The sequence below is a fragment of the Rousettus aegyptiacus genome, unplaced genomic scaffold (genome assembly GCF_014176215.1).
Source record: "Rousettus aegyptiacus isolate mRouAeg1 unplaced genomic scaffold, mRouAeg1.p scaffold_m13_p_2, whole genome shotgun sequence".
In the NCBI taxonomy this organism is placed as follows: domain Eukaryota; kingdom Metazoa; phylum Chordata; class Mammalia; order Chiroptera; family Pteropodidae; genus Rousettus; species Rousettus aegyptiacus.
Window position 1 is genome coordinate 131,853,641 of NW_023416295.1, and position 8,842 is coordinate 131,862,482.

General features: G+C 39.4%; 2 pseudogenes; both read right to left on the reverse strand.

The window, feature by feature from the left end:
• Window positions 1-178: 178 nt before the first annotated feature.
• On the reverse strand, window positions 179-931 carry LOC107514228 (annotated as a pseudogene).
• Window positions 932-8,450: 7,519 nt separating this feature from the next.
• LOC118613947 lies at window positions 8,451-8,569 on the reverse strand (annotated as a pseudogene).
• Window positions 8,570-8,842: the final 273 nt, after the last annotated feature.

Below are 8,842 nucleotides of genomic sequence, written 5' to 3' on the forward strand. Positions count from 1 at the left end.
CATGTTATCTTTCATTTTCTTTGAAAATAGCCATTTTAACATGTGCGAAGTGGTACCTCATTGTGGTTTTCACTTGCATTTCCCTGATGATTAGTTGAGCATCTCTTCATATGCCTATTGGCCATTGTGTATATTTTTCTTTTTGAAAAATGTCTCATTTGTTACTCTTAGAAAAATTTCATTTTTGTTTGGACTCAGATTTAGAGGTAGAAGCTCTCAGAAAGGAAAGCCTACCTTTTTTGGCAATCTGCTCCTGGAGTTTTTCTTTGGCCTCTTTTATTCTTTTGGCCCAAAATTTAACATATTCTGTGGCTTCTTTCTTATTTTTCTTAGTCTGCTGTCTCTTTAGAACACTACACTGAGGTTTGTGTTGCAGGGCACATGGAGTAAAAAGACACTGACTCTTGGGTGCTTTGGCCCTAGGTTTCTTACTGTCTTTGGGAGGCTTTCTTACAACATATTGGCAGACATCTTCTTTCTTAGAGAGATCAAAGTTTGCAGATTCTGCTAGCTCTTTTGGGCCATAGGTGACATGGCACAGTAGTATCAGTGAGACCAGGAATATCTTTCTTCCCTTTTTTCACAGTGACCAAGTTGAGAACACTCATATTGGCAACCGCAATGCAACCTCAAACAGACTTGCCCTTTCTTTCTCCAGTCCTCCTTGGTCTATAACAGGAATTCCCTTACTGTTGGGCCATAAACTGGGAGTAGCAGGACACAGCCATGGGTCAAGACACTTTGCTTCATGGAGAAACCTCCTTTGTCATCCTTACCACTGATCTGAATGGCAAAACCCTTCCATTCTTCACCGAGTGTCAGCAGCAATTTCTGTGGCCATATGCTTCTAAAAGTTATGAAGTTTGCATTCATCATCCACTTCGATGATTTTCTGACAGCCAGTGGCTGGGGAAGAGATGTTCAGTTTCATCTTGAGGCAGTTAACCACCTATGAGGTGCCTTGAGAAAGACCTTGTATGTCTTTTTTGGAGAAATGTCTTTTCACTTCCTTTGCCCATTTTTAAATCAGATTTTCTCTCTTTATTTTTTCTATTGTGGTATGAGAGTTTCTTATATATTGTGAATATCAAACCTTTATCAAATATGTGGTTTGCAAATATTTTCTCCTGTCTGTAGGTATTTTCATTTTGTTTCGTTTGCTATGCAGAAGCTTTTTAGTAATCCCACCAATATTCTTTTAATAAATTCATGTTCTACTTACATAGGATTTGGATGGCACCTTTGAATCCTGAGCTATCAGGAACTGAATGAAAGTTGGCTATTCCTTCTGGAAATTGTTGTTGCGATCACTGTCTCAACTCTGGTGGAGAGTGCGCTTTCCACTTCTGGAGTTCTTCCAAGGCTCCTGCTTTTCTCTTTCTTCCTGGCTTGGCTCCACTCATTTTTTTTTCTCTGTCCCTCTTCCTTTCCTTTTTCACTCCAACAGAGATCTCCTTCGATAATCTCTGAGATGACACCACTAGAGTAGGGGCACTGTTTGAATCCCCTCCTTCTACAGAAAGTTGAGGATTTGGAAGAGAGGCAGAGTATAGAGTTCTAGAGGCCTGGACTGAACCAGGGGACTGATCTGTACTTCCTCACAGATTAGGGCAATGAGAGGGGCTCATTCCCGGAAGCAATGTCATTTGAGTTTGGTCATTTGATTTGGGACAAGTATTGATTGGATGGCAGGATGTTCATGGCCAAGTAGATGCAGGCTGGAGAGAAAGAGCAAGAGCATATTCCTAGTGGACAATGGGATCTGGACTGTGAGTAATTATTGGTCTGGGTACAGGTGACAGTGGGAGCTCTTTATCTGGTCCCGTGGCCTCAGACTAATTTTCCTTAAGGGTACAGCTAGATGATCTTTTCTATTACCTCAGTTTCCAAGTAGTAGGATTCCAGGTTCCCATATGGATGGTTACTGTGTGCTTGGAGGTGTGCTGGACAGTATCACTTGGATGCCTTCCTCATGAACCAAGCACCAGTTGGTATGCTGCTCACATCAGTTTTTGGCAAGCCGTAAAGTATTTTTGGTACCCATAGCTTCCCTAAGCAACCTCGTTTGAAAGCCACCTGGAGGAAGGCTGGTGAAAGGGCGTGTTTGGGGTGGAGGAATGCAATGAACTCCTTATAAGCAAGCACCACTGTGGCAAAGTAGTAGAATCCATCATTTTGTTGGGAGATGGTATAACAGAGGTATACTGCATGGTATAGCAGTTAATATACCATGCTCCATATGGTTTTGAGAGGTATATAGATATGAAGAGCCCTGGACAGCTGCTTCTAGAATTGGGCCATAAACTGGAAATTGCTATAATTCCATGTAATGCTTTGGATAGACCATGGAAGACATCTGGGGTGGTGCGGAAGTACTTGGGTGGCTCTTTCACTTATCCAAATTAATGTTGCAGATTTCTCAATGTTACAGGCTTCCCAGGGCAACTTATTTATCCACTACTTTGCTGGGGCCAATAGGCCACAATATTTTCAGGTTGGAGAATTTTGAGAATGTGTGTACTTTAGTGGCTCTCAGAATTCTGACTTCCAGGTTAGAATACTTGGCTGTCTGTTCTAAATACTTAATATGGAGTGGTAATAATACCTAACGCACATTACTTACAGTTGTCTTGAACTTGGTGTCTCTGCTTGCAGAGTACCACTGCCTTAACTAGAAAATTATACAAGATCAGCTTGAGAGAAATGTTGTGGTATCATACATAAAAAATGGCTTCAATCCAGCAGGTCATATCCGATGCTGGACATTAATCCCTTGAAGTTGGCTAGGGCATTAAGATGGATTGAAATCGGCTGACGTGCATTTGGAAGGCTGTCTTGCACTTATCGTCTTCTCTAATACAAGGAAACTCTCAGTGCTTTGGGAGGAAGTGGACAGGAGCTTGAGTCCAGGGGACCAGACCAATCCTCAGGGCACATTTCAGATATATGGGAGTTCTTTGCTTCCATGTCCAAAAATATCTTCCTCAAAGTGGTGCGCTTGTTCAGGATCCTGAACACAGGGGAAGTAGATGGGGCATCGGATAACAGAGGTTGCAGCCTGCTAACATAAAATGGACTACGTGTATCTTCTAGAGACAATAATAAAAAGAGCTAATACTTAGTGAATGTGCACGGCCAGCACAACTAGAAAAGGTAGGTACTATTATCTTGTTTTACAAATGGGGAAACAGAGGCCCAGAGAAGTTTAGTAATTTTCCTAAGGTCACATAATTAGCATATGGCAGGGACATGAGTTTAACCTAAGCCATTTGGCCGATGCTCTTGACCACCACACCAAACTGGCTCTTGAAATAATCTAACTGGAACATCCAGGGAAGACCAAGGACTAAGGGGAAACATGGACTGATAGAAGTAGCCTCTTGATGGGTTCCCTTGTGTACAGCTCAGTGGGGGTCCTGTCAAGGGTTCTGCTCACCCTAGAGCAGACTTGAGTTGGGTGTGGGACATGATATCATTACTCTGATCCAGAGACAGAACCCTGTCTCCCTGAGCTCTACTGAAATGTGGACTATCATTTCCTGTGGCTAGCATCAGGGGCGCAGAGAGGACTGGAATCTGGGGACCACTCTGCAGTGGACTGAACCAGTCCCAGTGGGGAAATACTAAGCCCCTGTGGGGAAAGTGACCTGTCTGCTGCAGTATAGTCACTCACCTTGGAGGCGCCTACTCCCTAGGCTTTGGCAGATCATAGCTATGAGTAGCTAGAGTACCTTCTCCCCTCTAGTTTCAGGAGGATAAGAGATGGTGGTCTGCAGCACCTATAAGATGTATGGGTTGTTTCTAATATACATTTCTATAACTACAGGTCTATCCATTTGGAAAGGCAGAGGGGCTCAGAGGCTTTGGCCAATTCATTCTTGGCTGAATTCCTGCTCGGGTTTGAAAAGCCAGAACAATAGTGCCCTCTGCTGGAGTCTAAGAATGGCATCCCCAGCTGTCTTCTAACAGGCAGCTGCGAGAGATCAGGAGACCTAGGAGACTAGAGCAGAGGACATTCCAGCCAGGGTGGGGAAAACCACCTATTATATCCTATGACAGGGTCCAGAAAATGATAATGCAAGTAAGATGTGCTCAGTTTTCTCAAAGACTTCAGACTTTTTCTTTGAAGAGATTCATTTGGAACTGGAATTAAGAGCAACTCTGAAGACTAGCTAGTGAATTCCAAGAGGAATAATAAAGGCAGGAGTAGAGGAAGATGGAGTGAATCCCTTTGAATGTGCAGAGCTTGGAGGTCTTCATGTCTGTGGCTAGAGGGCAGTTGCTGGAGAGTCTGGCAGGGAGAAGTCATTTGTCACAAGATAAGAAAAAGCATAATCTCTCCTTCCACCCACCCCCATCATTTGCCCCTGAAACTCCTATCAGTGAGCAATGTCTTGACTGTAGATTTGTGTTATAATGAGTTACACTTTGACCTAGTATTTTTATATAACAAGGCAAAGGAGTTGTCTCAGGTAAGGACCAGAAAAGAGGGAATTTGTCTGAAATCAAGACCAAAATATTCTTGAACCAATAGAAGTGTCCAGGTAGGGAAGCTAAGAGTAGGTAGGACGGCAGGGTTCAAAGCAGCTGGTGAGATTCAGCAAAGGACAGGACAGACATGGGGCCATGTTCCGCTGGGCAGGACAGAGAAGAAAAGCTTAGGTATTTAAGAGACCCGGGCATAAGGTAAACAAACTGGAAGTCAGGCTGAACCTGCAGGGGCAACCCATATTAAGGTCAGGAAGGATGAGTCTGGGAAGGGCAGGAATCTACTGATTGGTGGACATGAGAGTTCTGGTAATTGGTCAGGGGCACTCTTCTGTGGGCAGCTGTAGTCACCAGGCTCTTTCAGGGCCTGGGTGAAATATCCTTTGAAGCAAGTCAGCATACTTTGGTTTTTAAGGAATCTTATGGCTAAAAATATTGCTTTCCAGGTTTATCCTGGCAAGTGTGTCTTGGGAAGTGGACAAAGATATTACAGTCATAGCAAAGGTATATATGCCATATGTAAATATAACTTACATATCATGGTTTATAACTTTTCCTCCAATCATCCGTTGTATAGTTTTATGTGCTAGGTATTAGATGTACTATGTGCATTATTTAATTTCTACTACGAATCTATAAGAAAGGCACTGTTATCTCTATTTACAGGTGAGAAAACTGAGGCACTCTGAATTTGCTTAGTATGAGTTAGCCCCTGAATCTGAACAACTTTGGGTACTTGATAAAACTGAGTTTCTGAAATTGAGGATAGACCAAAGTATGCTCCCCACACCCCGTTTCCTTCTTTGGCTTTTCTATTTTGGTTCTTGAACAGGGGGAATAGAAAGGAAGGAGGCAAGGACTGGCACAATATTTGGTTACATGTATTGACTCACCTCTGTGAGTTTTCATTACGACTATAATAAGGAAAGCTTGAGTAGGCTTTTTTGAGTCGAATGTTAATACACTCACACCTACTAAAAGAAAAAAAACCCCTATCTTCAAAGAAAAATTGTGAATGACTTAAAAATATCATTACGGTAAGAGTTCATTTTATGGTCGTTGTTAAAACTGAGGAGCCAGTTAAGAGTGTGGTTGATTTGAGCATGAACAGGTTGAAGAACTAACGTCGGTGGACAGAAAAGGGTCCAACCACTTGAGTGAATATTTTAACAAGGTGAAATCAGACAGAAAGAGAGTGGAGCCAGAGAATCATTCTGAAGACAAGCATAGATTACAAATTAGAGTCTTGTAAGACCACTTGGGTTGTGGAACTAAGGGTGAGTATAGTCAGGAACTGTGGGTTCCTTGAATTTATGAATGTAGAAATTGGGATTAGAAAGACTGGGGTGAAAACAAAGTGGATATGGGCTTGCTAGGAGCCAGATAGAATCCTGTCTTTTATCCATCATCTCCCTGCTCTCTTTATGAATTTCCCAAACCAGTTCTGAAGTAATAGAAAGGTATGAGACAAGTCTCCCGTCATGGTGTTCCTCATTCCTAGTGAATGGAATTTTTCAGGTGGAAGTCTGAATGACAAGGTAGAAGCCAAACTTGGCAAATGGTAGCCAAGCTGCCTGAATGTCTTTGGGGAAAAGGTAATAAGATCAGAAATATTGTTCTAAGGTTCTTTTTGTTATGAGGTCATGGATGATGGGCAGAGTCAAAAGGTATTTCAGCTGTGCACAATAAAATGGCACGTCAAGAGGGAAATGAGTTACAGGCTTCTGGCTGGGATCCACAAAAGCAGTCTGTGATCAAAGAGGGAGGTGGAGGTGCTTTGCTATAGTTTTGGCCTTGCACTGCTTCTAGACTTTGAAATTTGCTCCTATGGAGGTGAAGCTCTAGTCTCAGCTCTACACATGGCTGGCTTGTTCTCATTCTTCAGTGTTCTCAAATATTAACTCCTTGATTATTTTTTGTAAAGTGGGCCTTCACAAGTTACTCTTCATCATGGTCATTTGCAAACTCATTTCCCTGTATCAGTCAGGCAGATAATGTTTATGAGTTAAGCAAACTAAGTAAAAAACCTGTCCTATCTAAAGAGGCAGCTGCTGCTTTGCTCTGGCTGTTTGTGGTCATGTGGGAATTTTGGGCCAGTATTGCCTGTTCTAATTTTTAATGAGAAAGCAGAAATGTGGGTTTTACATAAAATCTCCTGATTTTTAAATGTTGGTCTAAATTAAAAAAACACACAACAACACAAAAACACCCTGCAGGCTGAGTCTGGCCCTCTGGCCAGCAATTTATAATTTCTGATTTGTTATTTTGCCTCTTCTTTCCTTCCCAGCACTTGTTATAAACTGTGACTATCTCGTTTATTTACTTATTTTCTGTTAGTTACTGTTGTATTTCCAGTGCCTAACACAGTGCCTGGCACAATCAGTTCCCAATAAATAAACATCTGATGTTAGATGAGAGAGGGAGTCTGGACTGATGTCTTACTTAGGAGCTTTTTATATATTTTGATTATGTATGTGAATTATAGATATGAATATGTGTTTAAATATACACACATGTATATATGACAAATATTTTCTCTCAGTATCTTGCCTTTTAACTTTATTATGTCTTCTGATACATAATTTACAATATTTTACTTAGTAAAAATTGTCAGTCTTTTCTATTAGGCTTCTGGGCTTTATGTTCTATGGGGAGTTTTTCAAAACCACTCTGTCAAAATATTCTATATTTTCCTCTAATGTTTCTATAGTTTTGATATGTATATTTAGCTTTTTGATCCATCTGGAATTTATTTTTGTGTATGATATAGGTGGGAGATCTTTATTATGCTACGGAATATCCTTTTATTTTACAAAGCATTTTTAAAAATATCACATGCTTTTTAAATTTCTAGTGACATGATCGTAATATCTTTTTAATTTGACATATAGATGTGATGTATTATATTAATATATTTCCTAATATTAAGTCATCATTATATTCTTGGAATAAATCTACTTGATGGTCGATGACTGTCTTTAATATTTTCTTGAATCTGACCTATTAGTAGGATTTGTCCATTTATATTTACATTGAAAAACTCAATGAAACTTAAACAATTACTGTAAACTTGAGTTAAAATGGATCTGAGTTAGAAAATTATCATGTTGCAACTATCACAGAAATAATTGATTCACACAGACCCTTCAATAGATGCTAAAACTAGTAGGTGTAAGTTTGATGAAAAACAGGGAGGGTACTTACAGTTTTCAAAGTATGTTCCTGGAAGTTATTACTAATTACAAAACAAAAACAGTAACTTGACAGTGGAAAAGACTGACAAACACCACCTTAATCAAACAGTCAAAGTTAACATCACCAATAATGTGACAACATGTCATCATGAGCCTCCAATTAGATGTACTTAAGACATGATATTGCTTATTCCTAGCAAAAATATTCAAACCTAATCTAATCATGAGAAACAAATTAAGGAAAATTCTACACAATGTTTTGCCTATACTTTTTTTTTTTTTAAGTCCATGTCATAAAACACAAAGGAGGGCAAAGTTATTGTTCCAGATTACAGGAGACTAAAGAGACATGCTAACTAAATGCAATGCTTAATCCTTAACTGTATCCTGAAAGGAAAAATTTTGCTGTAAAGGACATTAATGAGACAATTAACAAAATTGGAATATAGACTATAGCTAATCAGATAACAGTATTGGTGTTAAAATTTGCTGAGTTTGATAACAACTGGGTTGTTTTCTAAGAAAATGTTCTTATTCTTAGTAAATACAAACTAAGATATTTGGGGGTATAGGAATATAATATGAGCAATTTATTCTCAAGTAGTTGAGAAAACGAATATATAGGGAGAAAGAAGGTAAATGTGGCCAAATAATAATTGGCTAATGTGGGTAAAGGGTATAGGGAAAGTCTTACAACTTTTCTATAATTTTTAAATTATGTCACCAAAAACGTTTGTTTGTTTATATATTTATTTATATATTTATTTTTGCCTATAGCACCTGGTCTTCCTAGGTGGTCTCCCATCTAAGTATTAACCAGGCCCGACCCTGCTTAGCTTCTGAGGGCAGACAAAATCAGGCATGTTCAGAGTTGCATGGCTATAGACCAAAAAAAGTTTTAAAAATGATTAAATAGTCATATAAATTTATTTCCTTTCTATCCTAAATTTGCTAAAATGACATCGAAATAACAATAATATTGGCAATAACCTTCAAGGATAAAGAGAGCAAGGATACAATAGCAAATGATATATTTAAGTGGAAATATCTTTTGTAAAATGGAAAGTGGATAGAGAGGTGGTAACTAATCTATGAATATGGGAAAAGTTTTAACTTAAGTTCTGCAGTGGCAGATATACCTAGAATTGAGCTAATTCACC